Raw genomic sequence first — 20,273 nt, 5'->3', positions numbered from 1 at the left:
CTTTGGTAGTTGATACACTGGAGCTTCTTCCTGTAATAGCATCCTGTGTTTCACACTGCGCATGCGCAGAACGCCTACATGCAATGCAGAGAAAATTACAGCTGTTTGGAAAAGCATATTAATTTTTACTTGGTTTTACTGGCACTTGAAGCCTTCAGAACGTGAAAATATCGATCCTAAAGTATTGTGGCAGAGAAAATGAACACCTCCCAAAAGCAAGAGTGCCCAGAGTGCAGAGGGCGCATGTTTGTGTTTCTGAGTTCATTCTTTCGAGTTTCTCTATGCATAATTTCATAGATATGTGGCTATATTTAACCACTGGTTCACCTAAAACTTTTACACTATCTGTAGTTAAATGGCATGGTTTGATATAGTGCTCAGGTAAATTTGATTAAGTAAATGTTAAACTTTTGAAATTCAGAAAAAAAGAACCACATATTGATGAATCAATACATGAAAATTATGTATCTGTGTCATGTTATTTATCTTTTGGTATGCATTTCAGAAAAAACTAATTGGTTAGGATTCAGGTGTAATTGCAAATAGTGATTAATCCTGATTAATCCACTGAAAATTCTGATTAATTTAATCAAAAATTTTAATCATTTGACAGCCCTAAAAAAAAAAATATATATATATATATATATATATATATATATATATATATATATATATATATATATATATATATATATATATATACTATTTTTGTATTATTATTATTATTATTATTATTATTATTATTATTATTATTATTATTATTAAAAATGTAAATGTTTACTTAAAGAGTTTTTAATCACAAATACAATGTTTTCTAAATGCAAAAACATCAGAGTATCAAAGGTATGAGTGCAGTGTATTTATGCTGTCAAAAACCTATATCACAAACAAACTCAAATTGAAGAAGGTTAACCATGAAAATGGTGAGCAGTTTCTGCAGTATTGTAAAAGCCAACAGAGAGATATGATCAAAGGATGTATCTGCTGTTTGGTAGTCACAGTATTACAGAATTAAGAGGCAATCATATATGAGGGAAAAGCAGCCAAATCAATATATCAGAAACACTTTACCATTGAACAACATTAACACTTTGATACAATGTGACTTGACAGCTAGTGTGGTGTGATATGTTTGTGATATACTGTGTTTATGCACATAAGATAATTACATATGACATAGTTTAGATGCAAAACAAACCTCTGCAATCATTGCTTTGCCCAAGGCTTTGCAACCATCATGTCCAAGATTAAGATTTATTGGGCCATGGATCATCGTGCCAACAACCAGTAATCATGCTCTTGCAAACATGCATGAACATACAATCCTCTAAAATGCTATGGCAGATATTATCTATTGATGTATCTAAATTTGCTCAAGTCACACCACCCTCAGATCATTTGCTTTAACCTTACATTTCAGTCATCCCCTCTGTCTACCTAAATAACACACCCAATTCTGTATATTGGCTTATATGACTTGTTCCCCCACAAAGGGTAAGATTGTCAAAATGTCAAAGCTGATCTTTATCATCCAACAAAAATGCATGAAAAATGCTGGTTGTCGACTTTTGCTGCAATTTATATATGTATATATATATATATAAAAACTTTTTTTTAAAATACTACATAATTGAACATTATTTTTAAATACATTTCATAGAGGTTGTGCCTTAGATAATCTTCCTGATAAATAATGCATTGTATCAAAGGAAGTGGATTCATTGGTTCTATAAATTGATCAGATTAGCCATTGGGTGCTGTATTTCTAAGGTTGAATTTTATTTTATTTTATAAAAAAAAAATATATATAATAATAATAATAATAATAATATATATATATATATATATATATATATATATATATATATATATATATATATATATATATATATATATATATATATATATATATACATACGTGTGTGTGTTATGTGTTATATTTTTTTTTTGGGAGGGCCTGCAGAGATCCTCACATCTTTCTGCAAGCTTTCTAATTCTTCTCCATTCTCTGATTCCAGTGACCCAATTAATTGAATGGCTTAAAAAAGAATAGGGAAAATGCATAATGCAGATTTGTCATACTGACAGGATTTGTAAGCCTATTGCTTGCATCTCCCTCTCCCATATGCCCGTGTATGAACTGGCTTTTTGGAGTGCCTGCTTAGTCTCAGCAGGAGACAGGGGAACCATACAGGGTTTTTCACAATGAAATCACCTAAAATAATTTCCAGTTTCTAAAAAGCAGATCTGATATGTATCTAATTACAAAGTGGATCAAAGCAATTTAAGCAGGTTTAGGAGGGGAATGTTAAGACATACAATCACTCACTAGTGTATTGTTTTTTTTTTTTTTTTTTTTTTTTTTTTTTCTGTTTTTTTTTTTTTTACCACAGGGAGTTGAGAGCTGTGAAAACAAGGACATTTCTTGTTTCAACAATCTTTGTCTCATAATATGGACTTACTGTAGTGTATGCCCTTATTTTATTTTATTTATTTATTTTTTACTGCAAGGTGCTTTATTGGCATGATGCATATTTGTACATATGTTTATGAGTTTTCAGCTGAGCTGGATGCAGATAAAAAAAAAATATAATAATAATTATAATAATAATAATAATAATAATAATAATAATACATATTATTACAAGTGTATAATAATAATAATAATTATTATTATTATTATTAGTAACATTATATATATATATATATATATATATATATATATATATATATATATATATATATATATATATATATATATATATATATATATTATTTCCAGTTTGCATTGGATGTCATTTGGCTTACAATGCTCCAAATTTTATTTGCAGAGATTTCAATACATGGCTACCATATTTGAGAATAATCCCATGCTTTCAGGGAGATCCTGGATTGAGATCTTCTTAAGAATGAAAGGATTAAAATATTTTTTCATTCAAACAAAAAAACTCAGATCATTCTTTAAGTCAATTTGGCACCACTGCCCTGCCCTTCAGTACCTTATCCAGCATCACTAGTCAGGACAGGTCTGATCAGCCGCCAAGTGGGAAATGGGATGATCATTCTCGGCATCAAAATGTACAATCTTGAGGCTGATTCCTCTGCCCTGGGCTGCTCTTGTTGACAACCATCAATCATGCAGAAGTACACAATGCCTTGCTTGTGTAATTCTTCTTGACTGATTGTGAGTCAAAGTAGGACCAGGGACCGACAGGTCTGGAGAGTGTCCCCCTGCCATGCTTAATTTCCCCCTGATGGCCATGGCAGTCTTTAAGATACATTTCCGCAACCTCATGAAAGCAGTATTTTCTGTATTATCTCACTTACTCAGGATCTCTATTTTTTTCTTCTGTTTGTTAGTAAGTATAAAATAATAAGTCACAAGAGGCTGTGCACTGCAGTTATTTTACAATGGCAAAGGGTTGTTATTAGAAAACAAAAATACTAAGATGTATTGATTAATTTTATTGATTTGAAAAGCATCTGTCAATAGATGTGTAATTCATGTGAGATATTGAGAGTTGACTAAATAGCTTTTTAATATAATGTATACAGTATATGCATATGGAAAATGTGTATTCTAGGTGCTGGTGACTGCCCACTGTTTCTTCTTTTCACCATTTTTAATTGCTTTTACTTTTTCTAAAGTTTACTTAAATAGTCCTGAGGTGTGACAAATCAATGTTTAAAAGTACATAGTCTCTCAATTAGTATATGTGGTCATGAAATCCTTATTAAGAATTATTATGAATGTATACTGATGTTTAAAATGTTAGAGTTAGATTAAGTCTGCAGCACTCTGTTCTCACTGCTTGGTATTTCAAGTGAAAAACATTCAGTATATTGGCTCTTTTACACAGTCTTTAAATGTGCAGATTTTAAATGCAGAACTATGAACTTTACTAAATTAAATGAAAGTTAATTTCACTCAAATATGAAAGAAAGAAAGAAAGTGAAGTGACATTCAGCCAAGTATGGTGACCCATACTCGGAATTTGTGCTCTGCATTTAACCCATCCGAAATGCACACACACAGAGCAGTGAACACACACACTGTGAGCACACACCCGGAGCAGTGGGCAGCCATTTATGCTGCAGCGCACGGGGAGCTGTTGGGGGTTCGATGCCTTGCTCAAGGGCACCTAAGTCGTGGTATTGAAGGTGGAGAGAGAACTGTACATGCACTCCCCCCACCCACAATTCCGTCCAGCCCGAGACTAGAACCCACAACCCTTCGATTGGGAGTCCAACCCTCTAACCATTAGGCCACGACTTCCCCTGATGAAATGAAAGTTAATTGCAATAAATAGAAAAAAAATTGAACTCAAAAACTGATATTAAAACAGCAGGCAGTTACAGCAGATTTCTAGTTCAAACTGATATGCTTCAAACTGTATAAGAATGTAAATGTTGAAATTAAGTGTTGTAAAATGTTTTTTGTACAATATGTTTATAAAAAGAGATGCTAATGTTTAATATTCTGTTGTGGCAAGGATTTAAAGAGGTTTCTGTTAAGGTTACCTTTGCACTGAATAGCCTGTGATTAGTGGAGGATGTGCCGCAATATACAGTATGAAAATTGTATATATTGCATCTTGCTTTATTTGAAAAGCAATAATTGTGCACGTCAGAGCACTAATTGTCTTGGTTAAAAAAAGGGGGTTTTCGTTTTCTATCAATCAATCAATCAATAAATAAATAAATAAATAAATAAATAAATAAATTAATTAATTAATTAATTATTTTTTTTTTTATAAATGTGTTACTTAGTTTAAGGTAATTGGTTGCCTCTAAATGTGTTTATTTAACCTGTTCAGTTTAACATTTCCCAAAGTGTTTCTGTCAGCCTAATCCTTTAAAGGTTTGACTTGAAGTTAATTAAATTAAAATAAACCACCCTAACAGAGTTTCAAAGTTAAAGTTTCTCTCACAGGAAGGCCCATATCGCTTACTGCACTGTTCCCTGACCTGTCATCATGAGATTATCATGAGCAAAAGACACCAACTTTAATAACTGCTGTCTCTGAGTTTAGACACTGAATTTGTTTAAAAAGACACCTGAATCACAAACAATCTCCAGTGATATCGTCAAAATTTATGAACCCAATCAGATTTTCAAAGCAACCTTTGCTGCAGTGAAATACACTACACACACTTTGCATATTTTGTAGTTATTGGAGGATTACTTATTCAACTTGTATAGGGACAAGGCAAACATTTATTTCATTTGTGTGAATCCACCAGGGATTACAGCAGAGAAAACAACCAATCCTAAACCATTCAAAGCTCAGAGAACATTGCACAGGAGTTCCACTGGGGCTTGAATTGGACCTGCATGTCCTTTTGGATCATTTCAGAGACCAGTGGGCAAGGAAAGCCCAAATAAACCAGCATTCAATGCATGTGTACATGCAAATCTAAGTGACTCAATAGCAAGCTACAAGAAGAACACAAAACAACCATCTAGAGATACACTTAGGGCCCTATTTTAACGATCTAAATGCAAAGTGAAAAGCACACTGCGCTGGTGCATTCAGGGCGTGTCCAAATCAACTTTTGCTATTTTAATGACAGAAAAACAGTTGGTGTGCCCGGGCGCATGGTCTAAACGGGTTGTCCCTATTCTCTTAATGAGTAATGGGTGTTTTTTGGGCATAACGCGTAATAAACCAAAAATCAGAGTCTCATCTTCAATTCACTTTAAGAGCCAGCTGCACTCATGCCATGACGGATTTGCTGTTTACACGGCAGAATTTGGCAAGCGCAAAGACAGAATGCGTCTCTGAGATGAAACATAGCTGCTCTTGTGCGAACAAATTGACATCCTTCTGATACATATGACGACTATCCATTATGACATGTAGGCATATATATATATATATATATATATATATATATATATATATATATATATATATATATATATATATATATATATATATCCTACTAAAAAGTCTTATGAATTGCAATCCTTTAATTTGTAATATTTGGCATGTTTGTGTGCTGCTGTGCATCCCTGTGTTTAATAAGCAGCACACTCTTTAAATAACAAAGAAAAAAACATTGCGCCAGACTTTAGACCAGGTTTTGAGTTTGACAGCATTTTCATATTGACAAAGGAGAAATAACTTAGCTAAGATGGAAATTGACTTCTAATTTTCTCAATAATATGCCAACTTTTTTATTTTGACTTTTCTTATTATAATACACTTGATATGCTAGCATCACAAGCTGTGCACAGGGATTTATTTTATTTATTTATTTATTTATTTTCCTCTGGACATTTACAACAAGGGATAACACATACATGTGGACAAATGATTATCAGACATATCAATCAATCAATCACCTTTATTTATATAGTGTTCCTGTAGCTCAACTGGTAGAGCACTGCGCTAGCTAACGCAATGTTGGGGGTTTCGATTCCCCGGGAACACATATGTAAAAATTGATAGCCTAAATGCACTGTAAGTCGCTTTGGATAAAAGCGTCTGCTAAATTCATAAATCTAATTTAATTTTAATTTAGTGCTTTAAAGGTGCCATCTGTAATGTTTGGCAAAAAAAAATCAAGTCATACTCCACATTCCATACCAGATGGGGGCAGTATGCCTCAATAAAGTGAATTGGTCTACTCTAGAGTAACAAACGAGAAACGGCATAGTCTCTATGCTCCGCCCCTACTTTCACAACAACACTACAGCCATAGCATAACTGTGCGTTCACACCACCGGCGTCTAGAGCATTCAAAATCGCTCTTGCCGTTCTGCTCACGACGCTGCAGAAAGATTTGTGAGCGCTCAGACGCTCTAACGTAGATCGAATGCTTATTTTGTATTTAAAGCGGCCGCAAAGCAAACAAGCTTGTTGATCTCGTGCAGACTAACCACAAGGAGTTATAACCTCATTAAATATTTTTTGGACGAAATATTAGGATCCTTTACTTAAAATGAACAATCTCAGACACCTTGGTCAACGTATCACTTTTAATTGTAGGCAAACAGGGACACATCATAGATTAATACAAACGCTAAACAGCAATAATCAACCTGTCCTTTATTCTGCTTGAGAACTAATGTGCCAACTCTCAAGCATTCACCGTGAGACACACGCAATTGACTCTTTTCACACGCTTTCACGCCACACATACATTTTTTCACGCACAGAAAAACCACGAAGCAAAGAGGACACGGAGACCAACAGACTAGACGGAGCAGGTTAGTTATGATACATAGGGCTGTGCAAAAAAATCGAATGCGATTTTCATGCACCTCTCATCAGTAAAGATGCTCCTGTAATTAGAAGTATATCTCCAGCAAGTGCATTCAGATCAGGGTTGCCAGGTTTTCACAACAAATCCTGCCCAGTTGCTTCTTAAAACTAGTCCAAAACTAGCCCAATCGCGTTTCCGGGAGGTTCCCCGATAAAAATTGCTTCCCGGGGTTAAAATATACATTTTTGGGAAAGGTTTCCCTGGTAAAATTAACAATTTAGGGGCTAAATATCACGTTATTGGTATTGGGATTGCTTCAAACTGCGGACATGAAAAACAACCGCAGACTTGGCAACACTGGTTCAGGTGGAGCGGCAGTTACTGCACAGAGCCTTAGTCTACTGACAACTAACACAAAATCGCTTTCAAAATCGACAAAGAATCGCCTGCGATTTTAACATCGATGTTGTGTAGATTGTCAGTGAATTACGGCTCTGTGTAGTAAATGCCAACCAGTGTTGCCAAGTCTGTGGTGGTTGTTTTTCATGTCCGCTGGTCACAGCGACCCCAATACAAATAACGTGATATTTAGCCCCTAAAATGCGAATTATACCAAGGCAACCCTGCTAAAAAAACTATATTTTAACCCCGGAAAGCAATGTTTTATCGGGGAACCTTCTGGAAGCGAGATTGGGCTAGTTTTGAGAAGCAACTGGGCAGGATTTGTTGTGAAAACCTGGCAATCCTGATCTGAACACACGTGCTGGAGATATTCTCCTAATTACAGGAGCGTCTTTACTGATGAGAGGTGCATGAGTAAAGACATGCACAGCCCTATATAATAAAATGGGTAACGTTAAGTTATACCTAGCTAATTATCAAACGCAGCTACGGTTAGCCATCGCTAACATTAGCACGTTTATCGAACAGCCTTCGATACATTTCTATGTTATAACTTCCCGAAAACAAATACACAAACATATAAAACAAACTTCTAGCGAAATGCTAACAGGATCTAACTTGCAAGTTCAGAGTCGAACCTCATTTCTTTCAGGTCCAGCAGTGCCGATGTTTACTCTGGTATTCTTATCGGATTTGATTTGTGATTCCGAGCGCGGTTGTTTCCCTGTAGCGGGTGTTGGTCTCTTGCCAAGGGCTTCAGCTATCCTTCCGCTCTTTTCCCTGAACTGAAAGTAGTGGGCTGTACTTTCCACGTGATTGACATCAGGTTCAAGTACATGCCCACAAGCCCTGCGAGTTATTCGTGTATTGCAGGTTGGCTGGTGGATATGTTGCCCGCATACCGCCACCCACGGCCGAAACTGGTATTACAACACCTGTCGGGCCGGGGCTAGTAATGCTAATGCTAATTAAGGTTGATATCTCTGCAGCACTATAACTTGACATTTTTTTAATGACATCATCGCCCTTATTTCTTCTCATTCTTTTGATGCGTGTAGGTCCTGTTATAGATATTTTTACCTCAATTTCTGCATACGGCACCTTTAAACAAAATACATTGCGACAAAGCACTGAACAACATTAATTTGGAAAACAGTGTCTCAATAATGCAAAATGATAGTTAAAGGCAGTTCATCATTGAATTCAGTTATGTCATCTCTGTTCAGCTTAAATAGTGTCTGTGGATTTATTTGCAATCATGTCAATGATATCGCTGTAGATGAAGTGACCCCAACTAAGCAAGCCAGAGGTGACAGCGGCAAGGAACCGAAACTCCATCGGTGACAGAATGGAGAAAAAAACCTTTGGAGAAACCAGGCTCAGTTGGGGGGCCAGTTCTCCTCTGACCAGACGAATGTGACACATAAAAGGAAAAGCTCAAATAGCACTCAATAATTCCTGGAATGGACACAGGGGTAAAGACCAAAGAGTGAGTAATACAGACTGCACACAAAACAATATAATAGCAAGCAATTTAACAACAATTTACAGAAGTCACAATCTTGCTGCTTGTTGAGGGTGTACGCAGCAACACTACACAGAGTACACCACAGCCCTGAAAACTGCAGTAGTTACTACTGCTCACAAGAGAGAAGACTATAAGCAATCAATTAGATTACAAAACTTAGAAATATAAGGAAAAGCACAATAGCTTTTCTTTACAAAATCGGATCTTGGCACTTTAAAGGGGTTTCAATAACAATATATATATATATATATATATATATATATATATATATATATATATATATATACATATATATATATATATATATATATATATATATATATATATATACACATTTTAATAATAATGTCTTTAAATGAATTTGTATCAGTTTCCTTTGCCATGGGACCACACAAGGATCTGGTGTGCCAGCTTGTACAAGGTGGAGGGGACGCAGACCTCCCTGGTGGTTGATATAAGAGACCACCGATGTGTTGTCGGTGCGCTCCAACACATGGTGACCCCTCAGGTCTGGGAAGAATTATTTTAGTGCATGATAAATGGCTAGCATCTCTAGACAATTGATATGCCATTTCAGATGGCGATCGCTCCACAGACCATGGGCAGGGGGCCACACATGACCGCACCCCAACCAGTGATGGACACATTCATCGCTAGTGTTACACAGTGACAAGGGGCTCCCAGTACCGGGCACTGATTCAAGAACCAAGGTTTCTTCCACATGTCTAAGGCACATAGGCATCACCGCATGACCTTTATCAGTCGAAATGGATTTCCCCTCAGGGAAAATCCCTTGGTCTTGAGACACCACTGTAGGGGTCTCATGTACAGCAGGCCAAGAGGTATCACATTGGACGCAGCTGCCATCAGACCCAACAATCTCTGAAATTGTTTGACAGTGAGTGACTGGCCTTCTTTGACTCTCTTGCCTGACATGAGAATCAATTCTAAACGAGCAGGGGACAAACGTGCCTGCATCGTGGTCAAATCCCACACTACACCTAGATAAGAGGTTCTCTGGACTGGAGAAAGTACACTATTCTTGGCGTTCAGTCCCAAACCCATCTCCCCCATGTGTGCGAAAAACAACATCCCGATCTGCTCTGATTGAGCTACAATCAACCAATCGTTGATATAATTGAGAATGCGGATGACCTGCATACGCAGAGGAACGTGAGGGATGAGAGTGCAAGGCCGAAGGGAAGTACTCGATATTGGTAAGCTTCGCCCCCGAAAGCGAACCTCAGAAACTTCCTGTGTTGTGGAAGGATGGATATGTGGAAGTATGCATCTTTGAGATCTATTGTGACAAACCAGTTCTCGGATCTGATTTGAGCTACAACATGCGTGATCGTGAGCATTTTGAATTTCAGTGTCATAACTGATCAATTTAAAACACGCAGATATATGATTAGACGCAGCCCCCCCATCCTTCTTTGGAACTATGACATAACGGCTGTAAAACCCGGACTAACTGTCTTAAGGAGGGACCACCTTGATGGTCTCCTTCCTTAATAGGGTATTCACTTCTTGTCCCATAACCAGAGCCTGCTCGGGGCCGACTAGCATCGAGGCAACCCAGTTGTATCTAGGTGGTGGAGAGCCAAACTGAATACAGTAACCCTTTTCTACTGTGCGCAGGACCCATTGAGATACATTTGGCAGTAGTTCCCATGCTGCTAAATAATCTACTAAGGGAATCAGTCTCTCGAGACTGACCTCTGGTGTAAGAGGCCCCTGAAGGGGCAGTGAGCATCTCAGCTCCACTACGCACGTGGGCGGAAGATACTGAGAACATTGCTCACTGGAGGCCGCTGCTCCCTGGAACTCTGGCAGGAGCGAGACGGGCACCATGTAATGCAGTGTATGCCACTCTACCCCAGCAGGGGCTGGCCTCTGAAGTCCTGACCCTCTGGCGTCAGGGCTTCTTGGCCGAGGACTTTTTTAGCTTCAATTACTGCCCTAAGATCTTGTTTGGGCTTAGAAGAGACCGAGAGGACTCTGGGACTCTCGTTCCCGACACGGAGGAGCACGAGAGGCGACGCTCTGTTTTTGAGCCTCAGTGTATGAGGAGCTGATATGCGGCTTGGGCATCCAGATGCCCCAAGAGAGCGAGGGGGGAGGAACTTATGGAACTCTGTGGCTTGTTTACTTGATACTGCAGTAAACAGAAAGAAAACATGACGCCAGTCCTCTAAAATCTGCTATTTATTAAGTGCCATCAGTTTAGGAATAAACAGGTATTTAGAGTCGCAAGCACTTAGTACAGAGAGATTTTAACAAGCTCAGCCACAGCATGATTGCAGTGGCCTTTTTATATGACACAGTTCATGGGACAACTTACTGGAAGAAATCACTTCTCCTCAATGCATTTGCAATGTATCATCCACGATAATTGAATGACATATTGAGATGACTATCTCTTCATTTGACAGGAATGGCACTATATATTTTAATCCAGTCTGATTTATCGGTATGAACTTGTGTCTCTTCACAGACTCAAAGGAAATCAACAATGCTGCAAGAGAATTCTTGATTTAATCAATTGCAGTGTGTGTTAGAAACCACAGGGGACTAGATGAAGGTTATAATGACTGCGAATATCCTAGATGCTGCATGCGCCTTTGTATTTGCATTATCTAATTATTAATTATTTAAAGTCCTCTTCATTAATGACTCTTGGATGGTGAATATCATTACAAATATATATTTGAATTAGGTGTGCAAGTTTAAGAAAGTCAGTTTGGGATTATATCTGTATGTTTAAATGTTTGAAAGACTTTCTAAAATCACATTCTCTCAAACAAACAGAATGTGACAGCTACCAGGTTGTTATTATGTTATTCAAGATACTCCTTGTTCTTTTGTTTCACCAGTGGTGCAACTCCAGTGTATGGCAACATCTGAAAACATATAATTTGTCCACTGACACACTGAAATCTAAATCTACGATTCGTAATTTACCTTGCAACCTCCCACACGCATGTTGCTTCTAAGAGTTTTTTCTCCATTTCAGAAACATATTCAGAAGCAGATAGCCCCATACTTATGAGCTATTTTATGTTAATAGCTCATGATCAATTCATGAGCAATTTGGTTTATTCTAGCTTGGCAGCCTTGTTAGAGTACATTTCAACTTCCTCAAATTACCTCCAAGGCACTCTGAACGCAGTTGATTATTCTCAGGTCATGAACCTTCGAGTCAAGTTATTAAGCTCTTGTTGTCTAGGGAAATGGGGTCAATGCTTTAATCAGCTATACACACAATCCGTGTTTTGTTTTTTTGTTTTTTTCGTTTTTGATAGATTGTCGAAACATTGTGAAAATCCACTCAAGGCTAAACCTAGTTTCCCTATTTTCTAGTGTAGTTATACATTTTTACCAAGCCTTGTCCACATTATTTTGGGTAAAACATGAGAAAAGTTGATATGTACCTATGTACCATCATTTATGTACTTTCATCTAAGAGGTGAGTTAAAACTTCATAAAAAAAGTTCAGGACTGCTCAGGACCAGCTGTTGAATCACAGACACAATTTTGAGTCCGACCAAAATCTTGTCCTGATTCCACTCCCCCTCGCTCATCACTTCTTTCCTCTCTTCACTTTACTCATGTACAAACAAAAGGGTCAATAAAAGAATGAAAATGAAAAAAATAAAATAAAATAAAATAAAATAAAATAAATGAAATAATAGGCTCGTAACACATTGGCTGGTGTAGGTATGCCCATTAATGTACAACACATCTAGTCTCAGTGTCTGCAATGTTTATCTTAGACACAAAGAGCACAATAAATTTTACTTTTAACCCACTTTGAGATAAATGTTTAATGTCAAAATATGAGGCTTTTTTTCTCTCTAAAAGAAAAGCATTTCCCTCAAAGATAAATATTTATAAATATTTATTTAAAAACACATTTTTGTAATTATATTTTACCTATTCAGTACCTCTGTGCAGGTATAAGGTAATAATATGCTAAATTAATAATGATAATAATAATAATAATAATAATACAAATAATAATAATAATAATACAAATAATAATAATAATAATAATATTAAAGTGGTAATAATTTGTACAATTATAAATAATTTCTACTGTATTTTAAAACTAAAAGTGTCATGGAGATGAACCCCGTGATTCCCTCTGCGGGCCAGCACCCTCACCTGAATACTGACACACGCATCCATCCATTAATTTACACTGACTGACTACACTACATTTCCCACAAGCCCCGTCCTTGGACTCTGATCACCGTCACAGGTGCTCTTCATCAGGACCTGTGTATAAAAGCTGGACTATCACAGGAGTTCAACTCGAAGTCTTGATTTGCTGTGTCTTTCATTTCTGAGCGTTACTACCCGTGTTTGTTTTTCTTGTTTGATATCCTTTACGTACCTTTGCTGCCTACCTACCGACTCTTGCTTGTTACTGGATTTTGATTCTCTGTTCTCCCTGCGTTGCTGATATTACTGGTTTGACCATTGCCTGTACGACTACGAGTTTCTGCAATAAAGCCTGCATATGGATCCCATGTCGAGTTCTGGTTCATTACAGAAGACTTCGCCAACATGAGATCCAACGGCTTATGAAGGTCTTCATACCACCATGGCAGCCCAAGCCAGTCAGATCGCTGCTAACCAGTTTCAGCTGAATCGACTGACGTCTATCACCGAGGAACTCGTCAACGCTGTTCAGAGTCTCCATATGGCTCCCGCGGCCACACCAACAGCGGAAGCGTCCGACATTGCCCATGCTGCAGGGACGTCGTCCCAGGTTAATCCTCATCTCGCTTTCCCGGAGAAATTCAACGGTGATGCCAGCAAGTGTAAGGGATTTATATTACAATGCTCATTGTTTGTTGAACAGCAACCCACGCTGTATACTACTGATACTGGGAGGATCGCCTTTGTTTGTTCACTGCTGACTGAGAAAGCACTGGAATGGATTACTGCTGTATGGGGCTTCGATGGTTCTGCATTCTCTTCCTTTCATGACTTCCTACAACAGTTCAGAGCAATATTCGATCACCCTAAGGAGGGTAAAGGAGCTGGAGATCGCTTATTGGAACTATCTCAAGGCAGAGGGACGGCGGCTGAGTATGCTCTACGATTTCGCACACTGGCGGGCACAAACCAACTGGGTAAATGATACGTTAAAGGTACTCTTTCGCAAGGGTCTGAACTATGATCTTCAAGCTGAGCTAGCATGCAGAGACGAGGGCAGAGATCTTAATAGCTTCATTGAACTTACCATTACCATTGACAATCTGCAACATGCCCGGCGATCCAGTCCTCGCCGCACTGACTACCCAGTTTTCAGGCCGTCTCATGAATCTATTGAACTCATGCAGGTTAATACTTACCATCTGTCTATTGAGGAGAGAGATCGACGTATCTCTAACAAAATATGCATGTACTGTGGATTACCTGGCCATCGACGTAACAACTGCCCTACTCACCCATCTACCTACTCACCACGCTCGGTGAGTACTCCTCTCACTTCCATGTGTGATACCCAGTTTGTAAGCATTCCCGTTGAATTATGGATGAACGACAAACAAGTTATTACCTCTGCTTTACTCGATTCTGGGGCTGCTGGCAATTTCATCTCTGAGGAGTTGACTAAGAGATATAACATTCAACTGATTCCATGCTCTACCTCTCTCAGTTGAGACAATAGATGGTCGACCATTGGATTCTGGATCCATTACTCACCTCACTCGCAAAATCTTGATGGCGGCTGGTTTACTTCAAAAGGAGAGGATTCAATTCTACATTCTCCCCACATTTCACACACCCGTGATTCTTGGATTACCCTGGCTACGTCTGCATAACCCCAAGATTTCCTGGCGAGAGGGCCAATTTGTGAAGTGGAGCAATTATTGTCAACAGAACTGTCTTTCTCTGGTCAAACCCATTCCTGTCTGTTCCGTGTCACTCGCTCCAGCACAAGAGTCCATTCCCGATCTTCCAGAGGAATATGCCGATCGTATGGAGGCTTTCAGTAAGGAACAAGCCAACACCTTTCCTCCTCACCGTAAATATGACTGTGCCATCGATCTTCTGCCAGGGCATTCTCCCCCAAAGGGTCGCATCTTCCCATTGTCTCAACCTGAGTCCAAAGCCATGAAGGATTACATCATGAAGAACTCCAGAAAGGTTTCATCAGACCGTCCACATCTCCTGCTTCATCCGGGTTCTTTTTCGTAAAGGTCAACGCCGTTCTTAACTGGCCTTGAACCCACAACCCTCAAGGATTTGCAGCGATTTCTAGGATTCGCTAACTTCTACAGGATATTTATTAGGAACTTCAGTAAGGCTGTCGCCCCACTTACCTCAATGGTCAAGAGAGGAACTCACCGACTACAATGGTCAGAACCTACTCACAACGCGTTCCAGACCCTGAAGCAATGATTCAGCAACGCCCCCATCCTCTGCCACCTTGACCCCTCATTACCTTTCATTGTCGAGGTTGATGCATCAAACACAGGTATCGGGGCTATCCTGTCCCAACGTCCAGACCCCGCTGCTAAAATTCATCCCTGTGCCTTTTACGCAAGGAAGCTAAACTCAGCGGAACGCAATTACAGTGTCGGAGACTGGGAACTCCTTGCCATGAAGGCAGAGGAATGCTCTTGGGTAAATTCTGAGGATATTCTAGACCCCAATCTCATTGATGAATTTCATCGCTTACATCCTGAAAGACCGGCCCCTCGACCACGTGGTAGACCCCAACGTTGTTTGCCTCCTCGCACCAGGAGTCACTCTGTCACGAAGACGAACCCCGTGATTCCCCCGTGAGCACCCTCACCTGAATACTGACACACGCATCCATCCATTCACTTATACTGACTACACTACATTTCCCACAAGCCCCGTCCTTGGACTCTGATCAACTTTACAGGTGCTCTTCATCAGGACTTTTGTATAAAAGCTGAACTATCACAGGAGTTCATCCTGTTTGATATCCTTTACTTACCTTTGCTGCCTACCTACCGACCAAGTAGCTTGCTTGTTACTGGATTTTGATTCTTTGTTCTCCCTACGTTTCTGTTATTGCTGGTATTGACCATTGCCTGTACGACTACGAGTTTCTGCAATAAAGCCTACATCTGGATCTCATGTCGAGTTCTGGTTCATTACACAAAGGCACTTATTCTAATATTGGTTGTTATGCATGATCTAACAACAATCTTATATTTGCAAGCGATTTAGCAAAAACATACACTGTGTATACAATTGTGTAAATGTTTCTGTCCAAATGCTCAGTGGAGACAATTGTGTTAGGAAGCTTGTTTGGTTTGACCCAATTATATCAGACGTGAAAGAGCATACAGCAAGTCACATGATTTTAAAAATGAATGGTTCTGCGTGCGACAAAATCCATGAATGCAGTACTTAAAATGGGATTGCTTGGAAAATGGGAGTATACTAATCAAAGCGCAGACGTGAAGCAACTTTGAAACTGTCTGGGGTGTGCTCCTTTAAAACTGGAGCAGTGAATTTGTTGAGAATGAACTGAAAACAGCTGGAATGGCGCATGAAAAAAAAAATGTGTCGAAAAAGAATAAAAGCGAAGAGGAGAGAGATTTTTGAAATTGACTGGAATGTGTTCTTTTACAACTAGAGGGTTTTGTCCAAGTATGTTCTCACAACTGTGAACTAGTCAAAATGGTGCTTGAGGAAGTAGATTGAAAAGGTAAAATCAAAGACGATGGAATTCTGTCAGTTCACTATGATGCACCGTTTATTCTTGACTTTCAGTGTTTAATACTGTGTGTTTATTGCCGTGATGGTTTGGCCATAATAGTTTAACTTTGTCAGTGGTTGAAAAACATGAACCCAAATTGAACAAGATCTTAGATTTATTCTTAAACAAGCTTTTCAAAATAATTAGGTTTAACTGTATAAGCTGTATTAAGATGATTTGGTTTATTAACTGATATATGATGCATTTATGTATGACCTATAGTGTATAAACAGTTGTTTCAGAACAATTTGTTGTAGCCACTTAACCTGTAACTACATTGCCCTTGATGAGCCTCTCAGCTGTTGGAGAATGAGGGGGCTGGACCACCTGTAGTTTGGGGAATTTGTGGAGTTTGTGGCACGTTCCCCAGCTAAGGAGGCTGCAGTGCTGCCTGTGGTTCCTGATGAGGCTGCAGCGCCCCCAGTAGTGGCTGACGGCATTACAGTGCCCAAGTCTCAGAGACGGAGGGGGAGAATAAAGGCTTTCTCCATCCCACATGGCCCGGATGCCATTCAGGAGCCCACTGCTGGCCTGGAGGCCATTCCAGTCATGCCCTAGCTCCTTGCCCTGCCGGTGCCACCCAAGCTCCCTGCCCTGATGCTGGTTCTGTCTAAGCTCCCTGCCCTGATGCCGGCTCTGTCTAAGCTCCCTGCCCTGATGCTGGCTCTGGCCTTGATGAGTGCCTTGCCGGTTTTGCCCTTCCTATCTGTCGGGGTCCCTGTTTGGCTGGAGGCCTCCTAGTCTCTCCGTCTGGTTCCACCCTGCTGGTCTGCCGGGGTTCCTGTTAGGCTGGATCTTCGCCGGTTCGTCCCTCCGGCTCCGCCCTGGTGGTATGCTGGGGTTCCTGTTAGGCTGGAGCCTCGCTGGTCAGTCCCTCTGGCACCTCCCTGGTGGTCTGTCGGGGTTTCTGTGGTGTTCAGATCCCGGCACTCATGTCTTGCTGAGTTTCAGTTTTGTGTCAGGGACCGAACACTCGCGCTCCATGTTTTGTCTTGTTGTGGTAGTGTGCAGTCTCAACTGTTGTCTTGTATTGTTGCACGCAGCTCGAGTTATCGGCTGCATGCTTGTTCTATTTTGTCTTGTGCTGTCGCACACAGCTTAGTTTTTGCTGGCTGCTTGCTGTCTTGTGTGAACACGCGGTTTATGAGCTGGCTCATTAGCTGCGTGTTTCTGTCTAATTTAAGCATGTGGCTTGTGATTGGTTTACTGGCCATGTGCTTGTGTTTTGTTTTGTGTGAGCACATGACTTTTGTCTTAGTTCCTATGTGCCATGTGCTCTCGTCAATTGTCTTGACCCCACCCATCTTGTTACCTGGTTATTGATGTAATTTTCCCCACATGTGTTCCCTCGTTACCCTCCTCATTAGCTCCCTATTTATTGTCATTGTGTTTGCAGTCTGGTTGCTAGTTCGTTGTCAAATATTTGTCTGTGCACATTGTGTCTTATCTTGCCTTAACAGTCATGTTATGTCTGTTTTCCCCTAAAGGGTAGTTTTTGTTTGTTTATTTTATTATTATTACTATTAAAGAGCCCTTCTCTCTGCATCATTGAGTCCTCGCCTCATCCCTCTACCCAAACCCTGACACGAGGTTTATATAGACCTTGCGGTCTCTGCAAAATGTTAATGATTTAAGAAGTAAGAGTAGAATCTTCAAATAATTGCAATTTCTTCTCTGGCGAAGCAGTTTATTCTGCAAGGATTATGTAAACTTTTGACCACACCTGGATTGCCTAAGAGATGAATTACCTCAATCATCAGGGCAACATCATACTATGATATAGAATACTGGGAGATGTTCCTTCAGATTATCTTACAAACAACATATTTCCTGACCACACCATCTTCACTGACACTGGGTTTTAGAAATAGATAAAAAAAAAAAAACATTTTTTTTTTATTCCTACTTTACAAGTAAGAAAACATAATTTTATCAATTACCCAAATGTAGATAAATATCCCAAAATCTATGAAAATGAAGAAAGTTATCTTTAATTTTATTACCCTCATCCATCATCTTGCCTTGCAACATCTTCATGAAGAATGTTCCTGCATTCACCATGACTGATACAACAATGCTACTGTCCTCATCCGTTGGTTTGTTACCTGTAAAATATATGATGATTAGAGGGGGATCGGTAAATGCACAGGTGGGAATATATTACTTGCAAATAGAAAAGTTACAAAGCATTTAAAATCCATATAGAGATACTGACTTAATATAGCACTTTTAGATAGTCATGTGTGATCAGGATGAGCTGACTAGGTAGCAATTCATTATACATTTCAGTACTGTATCCACACTGTATCTCCAGTAACAAATCTGTACTGATCCTAAACGTCATAGAGTTCATAGTGCAAGAGATAGTGATTAAATTTTCAAAAATAAGTTTTATTTTAGTATACTGTGTAAGAAAGTGTATTTAAGTTTAGAAGAAATATACATTTTAAGTGCATTAATACAATTAGTATCTATTGTAGACTAAATAAATTTAAAATACATTAACACATCATTTTGGAGAACACACTTAAGTTGAAATTAAAATCAATTATATATGTGCTTTAGTATATTGATAATATATCAAAATATTTGTTCGTATGTAAAGCACAATAAAATTATAATATCAAATGTATGTTTATATAATACTTAATTTGACATTATTTTAAAGTGCATTTTTAAAAAGTGCACTTAACTATTGTCATTAAAGTGTACTCTCTTCAAATACACTTAAGTGGCATTTAATTTAAATAACATTATATTATATTATTTGCAAGTGCTCTTTAAAAAGAAAAAAAGTATAATTTTAATAATTGAACATTAAAATAGTTACACAAAAAGTACACTTTTAATGCACTTAAGCATACTTCCGTTCCACAAGGGCACCAAGTCTGTTTTTTTTGTAAATTTAATTTACACTGAATGAAAACTCTTGTACTGAGTGGATTCTGACTAACTTAAACATCTATAATTGGCAATTGTGTTTGTGAGCTCAGATGACATTTCTTAGATTGGCTACAAAGCTGAAAGCTGAAAAAAAAAAAAAAACTACTACTACTACTACTACTACTACTACTACTAATAATAATAATAATAATGCAAAAGGGGTGTTTGAAAGCAGCTGCCCATTAGCTGTCATACTTAAGAAATTGTTTTTTTCAAACTTTTCAGTTTAATACGTTATCTACAATATTCACAAGTGGTCTGTAAAATCATTGTGGTGATATTGCTTACATTCAATGTAAGTAGTCCTATCATACACTTTATCTCAAGTCTTGATGATTTATTACCCTTATTTATGGCCTGATTTATGGCCGTACAGTCCGTGTAGATTGACAGGTAGTCAGAAGTGTGCATGGTCAGTTTGGATTGATTTATGAC

Source organism: Carassius gibelio, chromosome A14, assembly GCF_023724105.1.
Source record: "Carassius gibelio isolate Cgi1373 ecotype wild population from Czech Republic chromosome A14, carGib1.2-hapl.c, whole genome shotgun sequence".
Classification (NCBI taxonomy): domain Eukaryota; kingdom Metazoa; phylum Chordata; class Actinopteri; order Cypriniformes; family Cyprinidae; genus Carassius; species Carassius gibelio.
Note: the sequence above shows the minus strand (reverse complement) of the source record.